General features: G+C 34.2%; 1 long non-coding RNA gene across 1 annotated transcript in view; it reads right to left on the reverse strand.

The window, feature by feature from the left end:
• The window catches only part of LOC141571880 (uncharacterized), a 170,029-nt gene extending 165,445 nt beyond the window's left edge, over positions 1-4,584 (reverse strand). Inside the window, exons 1-4 of the long non-coding RNA XR_012496932.1 lie at positions 4,515-4,584; positions 1,424-1,494; positions 739-773; positions 114-187 (exon numbers count right to left, since the gene is read on the reverse strand). This is a non-coding gene — a long non-coding RNA (uncharacterized LOC141571880). The remainder of the gene's footprint in view (positions 1-113; positions 188-738; positions 774-1,423; positions 1,495-4,514) is intronic.
• Between the last annotated feature and the right edge of the window lie 5,925 nt (positions 4,585-10,509).

Raw genomic sequence — 10,509 nt, forward strand, 5'->3', positions numbered from 1 at the left:
TTTGAATATTATCTACAAATTACAAGTATACAATTTAGATCATGGTTTCTAGAAGAATTCTCTCTTTGACCATTTTCAATAAGAATAATAAAAAAAAATCCCACACTACTTACTGTGAGTGGAATTCTATCTTTTAATCTTCAAGTTATTCTTCAAAATGAGTTCATGCTTGTGGCATATTCTATGACTGAATGGTAAGGAATGAAGTCATTATTTCTTGATCTATCCTGATGCCCTATTATCTTCCACTTTGGAATTACAGACTCTAAATTACATAGTCAATTAAGCTCAGAGAGTTCATTATAGTTATAGATTCCAGACATCAATTCCTGATTTTGATACTTTTGCTGATCAGCTGACTGTCTAAGTAGCACCAAAGAAGTGGAAAAAGCATTATTTATGAGAGGCCCTTACTCCTGAGAGCTATAATTGCTTTTGTTATTATATACTTACTCTATTAAAGTCATTAAACATGGCTTCACCACTAAGGATACTGAAGTAATTGTTCTTCCAATGGCAAAATAGTCACAACACATAGTAGACACTTAATAGGTGTCAACTGATTTTTTTAAAAAAATGAATACTTATGCTACTTATTCTGCTTTATGCTAGAGACTATGCTGAAGAAAATCTACACATAGTATTTTACATAAAGAAATTACTTTTTAACAAGGGAGATAAAATTTTAAGTTTGAGGGTTCTAAGTTAGATGCTTGGAGGGGAAGGTCAAAATATTACCTTTTCAATTTCTTTCTTTTCTGCTTGTCTCATTCCTGGAAATATAATAAATAGAAGAGAACACAGTGACACAGAAGCAAAAAGCTGTTCCAAGTGTTCCTATTAATATTAAAAAAAGGAAACCATAAAACCTGAAAGAATATTCTTAGTCTCATTTCAACCATAACCAAATCTGAATGATCTGAGGGACAATTTGGCTACATACAAATACTTGATGCTCACTTGAAACATCAAATTTCTCTTGACATCTCCAATATATGAGTGACACAGCTGTGCATACAGGACACCAAATTCAGTTTCAACAGTGAAAAACTAGGCAACAATTAAAATGTTTGAGAAAAACAAGCTAAACTAATTTTTTACTAAATCCATTTGATCACTTGTTTTGGTCTCACTGCTTTGCACCTTTTTAAAAAAAATTTTGATAACAAAAGAAAACACTTAAAAGGTATCAAATCTCTTGGAGTCATGTTGGGACAATAAATGTACATAACTAAAGACTGGCAAATTATGAGAGGGGGCATTTCAGGGACTGAGCAGCAAGCCTAAAATTGAGAGAATATAGAGCTTTTAAGTCTTCTAAAGACGACACAGCTTGAGGCCTGCTGTCCCCTGACCTGTAACAGCAGAGACTGCTTGATCCTTGAAGTCTGAAAGGAGTGTGTACATGACTAGAGTACATTACCACAGATGCCTGATGCTGAAGAAAGGGACACTGGGTGCAGGTGCAACAAGGGTGGAAACACAGCAAGGGTCCTTTGGGGAAAAACAAATGATGTGGGAGTTACATAAAAATGCCAACAAAAAGGCGACTTTGTTTCCTAGGCTCCATATGTAGATGATCCCCGTCAGCTAATTATGCTAAATGCCAAAGATCTAGCATCTTCCCTGCAGACCCATTAGAGAGATGTCTGAGAAAATACTGGTAGGATGCTTGTAAGGCTAAATTCCCAAAGGAGCTTCAAAGGGAATTGTGTGAGAACATCAGGGGAAATCAGTGCAATATGGGCAAAAACCATGTTTAACTGTACCAAGATGGCTGTTCTTTTTTGTGCTTGTTCCACGAGAGGATTCATCAAAGCTTAATTGAAATTTACATAGTTACATGAGAAGACATGTTGCATGAAAGAATAGACATCCAAGATTTAGGTAGGATGTCCCAGTGTTCCTTTGTCGTTGACAACTTGTTCTTAATAAAAGGAATTTAAAGTCCGGCTTATTCTCCCACTTATCCTCCTCCTTCCTATTAACCAAAGCTCCCAGTCACTAAGGTGAGTTATTATTTTGATTAATTTGTCATTAAACAAGAAGTAATATGCTTAAACTTCTCAAAGGGAATTTTCTCCCCGGAAAGACTTGTGTGAACCAAGAACAATCTCCAATTGGTAGATGATTCTCTCTTCACTCTCCTTATAGCAGGCATTTCAGACTAGAGGCATATTTTGTCAGCATTCCTCAAAATATACCTTAGAGATGACTGCATATGACTAAGTCTACAACTTGCTATGATCAGTACAATGGATTTGTACCCTGAATTCCCTCTGGTGTTAATTAATATTTGCAAAATGGAAATTTTTTTGTATAATTTCCGTCACTGCAGTACAATAAGTACCAACTTTTATAACAGATTTTGAGCTCCACTGAAAAATAAATGAGATAAAATAATATTTTTTATTACTACATGAAATTTAAGGAAGGTTCTAGTCCAATATAATTACATATTTTTGTGAAACTAAAGTTTTTATTACTAGGATCATATAAAAAAATCACATGTTAAGGAGACTCTTAAACATACTCAAAATAAAGTCTACAATATTGCATCCTCTCATCTCCCCTTAGAAAGGTAATTTCAAGAAAAACAGAAGCCTATCATTATTACAATTAATATCATAATAATTTGATTCTATAAATGTTTATTGAATAATTTAGACATCTAAAAATGCCCAATTCCAAATGATACATGAACTATTACGAAATAATTAAATACTAAAAGAGAACTGAATCTAGCATATCTGTTTCAGATATTCATTTTTAAGTAAGAGAAATCTTTTTAAAAATCTCAAAAGGTGACATTTTATATTGTATCTTGATCCAAGAGCTAGAATAATAATCAAAGATCTACTAAGTTACATTTCCTACATTAAGTGTAATGGTTAATTTTATGTGTCAAGTTGGGCCATGGGCTGCTCAGACATTTGAATAAACATTATTTTGTGTGTGTCTGTGAGGATGTTTGTGGAAGAGATTAACATTTGAATCAGTAGACTGAGTCAAATAGGAGGGAATTCCACCTGCCTGACTGAATTGAAACTTTGTTCTTCTCTGGCCTGTGGACTCAGACTGAAAGATCAGCTCCTCTTGAGTTTAAAGTCTGATAGTTCTTAGGCTGGAACTTACACCATTGGCTCTCCTGGCTCTCAGGCCTTCAGATTTGGACTGGAACAACACATTGGCTTTCTCGTTCTCCATGTTACCAATTGCAGATCTTGTGACTTCTCAGCCTCAATAATCACATGAGCCAATTCATATATATATATATATATATATATATATATATATATGTATCTGTGAGTGTGTGTGTGTGTGTGTGTGTGTGTGTATACACATGCCTAACACTAGCTGTGATCAGTACATTGGATACAGATATATATCCTATTGTTTCCGTTTCTCCAAAACAGAATGGATTCCACTTATTAATGACTAAATTAAACCATTTTTAAAATACTCAAAGCAAAATACATGTACAAGACCAAAACTATCTCAAAACTTTCTTAATGGATCAACAGATTCAAAACAAACATGAGAAACTGACAAACTGACAAAGATCGGAAATCAACCAATGCTTTCTTAGATTTAAAGAAAAAGGTTCATTGGGTATTTTATCAAAGAATACAGCATCATAGTGGTCATAAAAAACTGGCCTAGAGAAAGGATCCAAAAGAAGCAGAAAGTCATAAAAACAAAACAAACACCAAAGTCTGAAAGGAAGGACAAAAATTCCCCTTTGTCTATTTACCACCATGCAGAAAAGGAAGCAAAGAGAAAGGGGATCAAAGTTTGACCAAAAGTATTCAATGGCTTCTCATTAAGAAGAATTACCTTTCAATATGTGAGATGTTTACAGAAAAGTGAACTATTTTCTATTTAAATTCATACCAAGATTTCTCAAATCACTACCCACTCCAAATTTCCAATAGATTTGTTTAATTCAACATATTCCAGAAATTTATAGTCACCTGAACTGCTATTAACCAACAGAATTTGTTATAAACAAATATATGAAATATTTAAAAGGAATAATAAATCACTTAAAAGTTCCTCACTATTGGGTAAAATATATGTTATTCAATAAAGAGTGTTTCTATATTTGAGGGGAAAATAAAGTGAATGTCTGCAATTCTCACTATGTATATAATAAATTACAAACAAGCTAAAAACCTAAATATAGGGGGAAAACATAAAAAGGTTAGAAGAAAATACAGAATATATTTTTATAGTCTTCTCGTGGAGGAGGTCTACTACATAAGACCCAAAACTGAGAAGTCATAGACAAAAAGACTACTAGAGTAGGTTACATAAAATGCTCAATTTCTGTGAGGCAAAAACTTATCCTTTCTACTATAAGAATAAGTCACAGTCTTAAGTCCACATTCTGAACCTCTATAATTAACATGGATTCTCTGTAGATGTTATCATTGACAGTTCCAGCAAATTTCTCACTCAGTACAAGATTCAAGCAACAAGACCCATCCCCACCCCACAACCCAGCCACTCACCGCTTGCCTTGCTAGTTTTGCTTCAGGAGTGGACCCAGGCTCTGTGAGGCTCACAATGTATATAAATTTCAAAGACTATATCCAAGAAAAATAATACTATATTACACAAATATTAAATTAGATGTGCAAGTAAATGCTTATTGAAAATGAGAAAAATAAATCACAACTTACAAAATTTAAAATTTGATTACAAGACAAAATTTTTTAATCTAGAAAAATATTATTTTTGTTAATTAACTGTCCAACAGTGTACATTTTCCACCTTTTTGCTTCCTATTCCTTGATCACTTTTTAATGAAAATTGTGTACTACACTATTTTCTAGAGAAGATAAAATGATATTCAGTCTTCTACAAAAGTTGTTGGAAATTTTTTGTTAACAGATTTACAGGTTGTTTTTGTTTTTTTTCTATCCTCACAACAATAAACACCAGAGAACACATTCATATCTACTTTGGTTATGAATCTGGTCTCAGTAGCTTTCCTAGAAATCATTCCTATACCAGAAGGCCTAATAGCTTAATTATGTATACTGTGCTTCTCCAAAAATAAGACCTAGCCAGACAATCAACTCTAATGCATCCTTTGGAGCAAAAATTAAAATAAGACCTGGTTTTATTTTACTATAAGACCCAGTCATAATATAATATAATATAATATAATATAATATAATATAATATAATATAATATAATATAATATAATATAATATAATATCGGTCTTATATTAATTTTGGCTCCAAAAGATGCATTACAGGTGATTGTCCGCTAGTTCTTATTTTTGGGAAAACACGGTAAAAATGAGTGAGGATTATATATACTCTACTAAGTCCAGAGTCCCCATCTCATTTTATCCTTAGCCAGTTCCCAAAAATGTCCACAATAACTCCAAATCCACATGACAAGAGAAGAAATGGAATGCAGGGTGAACAGTTTTAATTGATTGTGGTTAAAGTGTCTCTGCAAATTTTACAAAAGCATATAACCATAAAGCATTATTAGGATCGGCTCCCACAGCCTTCGAAGGTACCCTTGCCTGTGGAGGGCCCTGAAACATAAGCTTTATTAAATTAATAGTAAATCCATCTCTGGTTTCTTCCCATTGCATAATAAGTAAACAAGGCAAGGAGCTGAAAGAATGAGAGGCAAATAAATGACAGAAGCAATGATCTCAAGAAGTTCATAATCACAAGTCAGCATACATCCTAGCCAGTTCTAGGCAGGTGGTGGGTGGTAGGGGAATGATTGTTGTTTGAAGTAGAGAGGGAATATATTCGCAGTGAAACACATTAGAATGCATCACTCAGTCAAAATAGGAGCCATGTGAGCACTGAATATCCATCATATTGCAGATATACATGTATGGAACATTTATATAATAAGGAGGTCTACTGAAAGGAAGGAAAAAGAGAGGAGGAGTCTGGCAGTTATATATAAATAAATACTTTATATTCACGATTTTGTTTAACTCTCACAACAATCCTGAAGAGTATTATTATGCCCATTTTACTAATGAAATTGAACATCAAAGAGGTTATGCAACTTTCCCAAGGTCACAAGCTAGAAATTATTAATCCTGACCACCTTTGTGCCCACTGCCAACCCTCATGCATTATTGCACTTCTGATAGGAAATGCCAAAACATAGGGACTTTGCAGTACGAGATCACAACCATTCAAATGCGCCTGTGAAAGTGACTAAATTAAGAATCAGAGAAAATAAAGCAAGTGATTCAGACTATGGTCAATCTTGTGTAAAGCTGTTGAGGACAAATGAGAGAGGATTTCCCAGAAAATGGCAATTAAATAGCAAGCCTCTTGTACAGCTTTCAATCAACCATTTCACCTAAATCTTATTGGAGCAGGTATTTGAGCTTCCTCATGTATGATGAGCTTGGACTGGAGACTGTGTATGAACTTGAGTCAGGAGGGCATTGAATGAGATATGTCCACTCACCTGACCAGAGGTTTGCCAGCAATTTCTCATAAAATACAGGTTCCAAGCTGGGAAAATTCAGAGTGTGATTGGCCTGTGAAAATTAAGTCAATATGAATAAGAAGGGGGCTATATAAATGAAAAGTGGACACAAAGTACAGATGTAAATGGTTATATAAATTCACTCAGAAGAAATAAATAAGGAGAGACCTGTGAGATGAGTTTGGGGGTTAGAATGTCAGATAGTATTTGGAAAGCACAAGAATCACTGGTTTCTTCATAATCAGAAAATAGAGACAGGATTAAATAATGATTCATTTACGTCTTAGATAATTTAGCCTTATTTTCTCCTCTATTGAAATAATAATTTCAGTGATATGTATTTCCAGAAAGGGGCTATATGTGTGTGTAGACGCACTTTTTCCAGAACTTAATCTTTTATACATTATTAATGAAATGGTGATGTTGTCAAGGAGCTAAGAACAAATTTTTGAAGGCAAATGATAAAGGGGAAAAATTAATGTTTAAAATAGAATTCTCAAAAATCAGTGACAGTAGAGGTAAATGATAAGTGATATTGTGTATTTCACTATTGTAGGCATATAAAAGAAGACAGCTTTTGAAAGATTGAATTCCCCTATTTCTTCTCAACAGAAAAAAATAAAAGTTTTATTATACATAGATGCTATGGAGTGGAGCTCAATTTAGGGTCATCATAAAACCACCTTTCATTTGCGGTCTCAAGCGTTTGGAAGTGTAACAAATCTCAAGATTGGGCTGCAGAACCTCTTTTTAAAAGGGTATCATATGTTTGCTATCCATATACTCACATGGAATGAAAGCTAACACCTGAGATTTCATGGATACAACTGGTTCTTTAAATTTTTTCTTAGATGAGAGTTACATTAAGAAAAATGAGACTCTAACTAGAAAACTATCCCATTTGGAAAAAGTTAATAAATTTCATTCCAGGTCAGGCTTTTTTTCTCCAGCAAATTAAAAGAGAAAAGAAAATATTTTGAGATTTTTTTCTTTTCTTTTTTTAAATAGACTTAATTTTTTTTTAGAGCAGTTTTAGGTTCATAGCAAAACTGAAAAGAAGATACAGAGATTTCCCATATACCTTTTGCCCCAACTCATGCAGAGTTTTCCCCATTTTCAACATCTCCCACCAGAATGGCACATTTGCTACAATTGATGAATCTACTTTGATATCTAACTATAACCCAAAGTCCACAGTTTGCATTAGGGTTCACTTGGTGCTGTACATTCTGTGGGTTTGGACAAATGTAGAATGGATGACACGTATTTACCATTATAGAAAATTACAGAAAATATTTTGACATTTTTGAAATCTCACATTCATTTTTTAACTAAAACTGTGGGATGTGCTTTTTTCCCAAATCATACTTTCTTTTTGCCAGATATCATAATCTCTAAGGAGCTAAGAGAAACTTTTTGTTCTATATATTTAGATATAGATCAAGGTTAGGTCACCTGTCTATTTAAGAGAGAATCACTGTATCTGCTATAATAATTATAATGTAATAAAATATACTTAAATATAAAATCATATTAGACGTAATCGAATATTTTTATTGTAATGGTAATTTGGGCATGTGGAAATTATCATAAACCTCAATTACCTTTCTACAAGGTGGTTATGACAGTAATTGAGATTTCTTATGGACAGAGACCTTGTTCCCCACATTCAGTCCAGTGAGGCCAAGAGTCAACTAATCAGATAGCTGGGCAGGTGTTGGGTACTTGTCTCTAAGCTCCCAAGGACAGATGTTCAATTGATTTATAACTACGAAAATCTGATGTATTAGATTTTGCTTGTTTGAGTGAAAAGGAGGTTGGGAGAAAGTCAAGTAAGGCTAGGAGAGCCGTCAATCTCAATGCAAGTCTGAGAGAAGGTCTAATGAAAGCATCCTAGGCAGCTGTGCAATCTAAGCAAGGACATTAGGGAGTCCCCAAGCCAAAGCTGGCTATCAGAGGAGTCCTTTATCTGTCAGGAACTTAGTATTTATGCACTCTCAGTCATTAACTACAAGTAGCCCATGGGAAGGGCAGCATTGCTGCTTTATATAATAAATCCATTCTAGCATGCTCATTTCCCCCAGCGTCCTTTTTCCTACCTGTACCACCTGCCACAGTAACTTGGGTATTTCCACAGAGGTGGCCATCATTGCACATTTACATAAGCTACCTCAATAATAATGTTGCTCCATTCCCTGGGTTCCTTGTTAGAGTGTAAAATTCTATGACCCAAAAAATTGCTTCCAAATCAAAAAGCACTAACAAGACCTCTCAAACCCACAATAAGCAGGTTTTCTTTCAAGTGTACCTAGCCTAACTAGTGCAGCTGCAATCTGATGCTTAGAGAAAACAGAAGCAAGTAGCAGGGCCTGTTATAAGAAGCAACAGGGCTCATTGGCAAATTAACGTTCCTGATTAAGCGTCACCCTCAACGTCATACAGATTAAACCAGTGAATCCCAACCCTGGCTGTTTATCAAAACTACGTGGTAAGATTTATTTTTAATACTGATCTTTAGCCCTCCTCTGGAATATACTGAATTTGGAGTCTTCAGAAGTAGAGTTCAATAACTCAAAAATTAGATACACTGAAATTAATTCTTGTGTGGATTGATTAACTGGCTTTGAGGGAAATTCTATAAAAGGCATCTCAAAAATACTCTTAAGCCACAGCGAAATTTTGAATAATGATGGGACTCTTATTTCCTAGTTATGTTTTAATATACAGTTGACCCTGTAACAACATGGGGTTAGAGGCACCAACCCTCCCACCCCACTCCACCCCCATCAAACAGTGGAAAATCCACATGTAACTGAAGTTAGCCCTCTGCATCCACAGATTCCCAACCACTGACCGAAGATACTATTTTGATGTGCAGTTGGTTAAATCTGTGGATGCAAAAACCTGAGGATATGCAGGGCCTACTGTATATTTATTGAAAAAGATCTGCATATAAGTGGACCCACGCAGTTCAAACCCATGTTGTTCAGGGTCAACTGCAGTTATGTTTTATACTACTGTTTTCTTTATTTTAATGACTAAGAAGGAAATTGCTTTCCTGGTAATAGATATTGGAGTAGTCTTTTTTAACTGCAAATCATAAAGGTTTAACATCTTGACCTCCATGCCAATAGACAATCAAGACCACATAATTAAAAGCAAATGCTGGTAAAGTAATAGAACATACAATTAATCAAGTGTCCACCAACGTAATGGACTTCCAAAATATTTACTCAAGTGTAAGTACACTTGTGAATCTTTTGCCTTTTGTGAACATACTATTTGTAGAAGTTTTAAAACAGAATAGATGAAAAAAACAGTCCATTGAAAATCAAAATTCCAGGAGCATAAACACATTCCAGGAGCATAAACATTTTGTTTCTCTGGTCACAAAGTGCAAGGATTCCCCCACATATTCCAAAACAATCGCTATATTGACATTTCACTATTAAATACACATTTACCTGAAACAATGTCAGGAAAAAGTGGTGCAATTTTTAATACATTCCTAGACATAAAAATAGCTTGTATGTTCATAAAATCACCTTTCAATTCAAAATAGCAACGTAAATGGAAATTCAATACAGACACAAAAAAAGCAGAGATAATAAGTAGAATTCCAGTAATTCATCAGACACGTGCTGAAAGAAGAAATGTGTATATGACGATAAGAGAGAACCACATGCTTCATACAAAACTAAAGGCTTTATAGTCTAATATAATCTGAATGGCTTGTCAGATTTTATTAAATAAGTATCATCCATTCAATATTTATTCAACATATGCCTATTGAATGAATAGATGAATGAATAGATGGTGAATGAGCAAATGAAAAAATGAAGTTTCTAAGAAACTATGTGGCAACATGATTAAAACATGAGTTTAGAGTCAGACAGACAGGGATTAAATCTTCTATCTGCCGTTTACTAGCTGTGCAATCTTGAGAAGTTACTTAGATTCTCTGAGCCTCATTTTCTGTCTGTTAATTAGAGATAGTAATATCTACTTTGTAGGCTGTCTA

The sequence above is a fragment of the Rhinolophus sinicus genome, linkage group LG05 (assembly GCF_036562045.2).
Source record: "Rhinolophus sinicus isolate RSC01 linkage group LG05, ASM3656204v1, whole genome shotgun sequence".
NCBI lineage: Eukaryota > Metazoa > Chordata > Mammalia > Chiroptera > Rhinolophidae > Rhinolophus > Rhinolophus sinicus.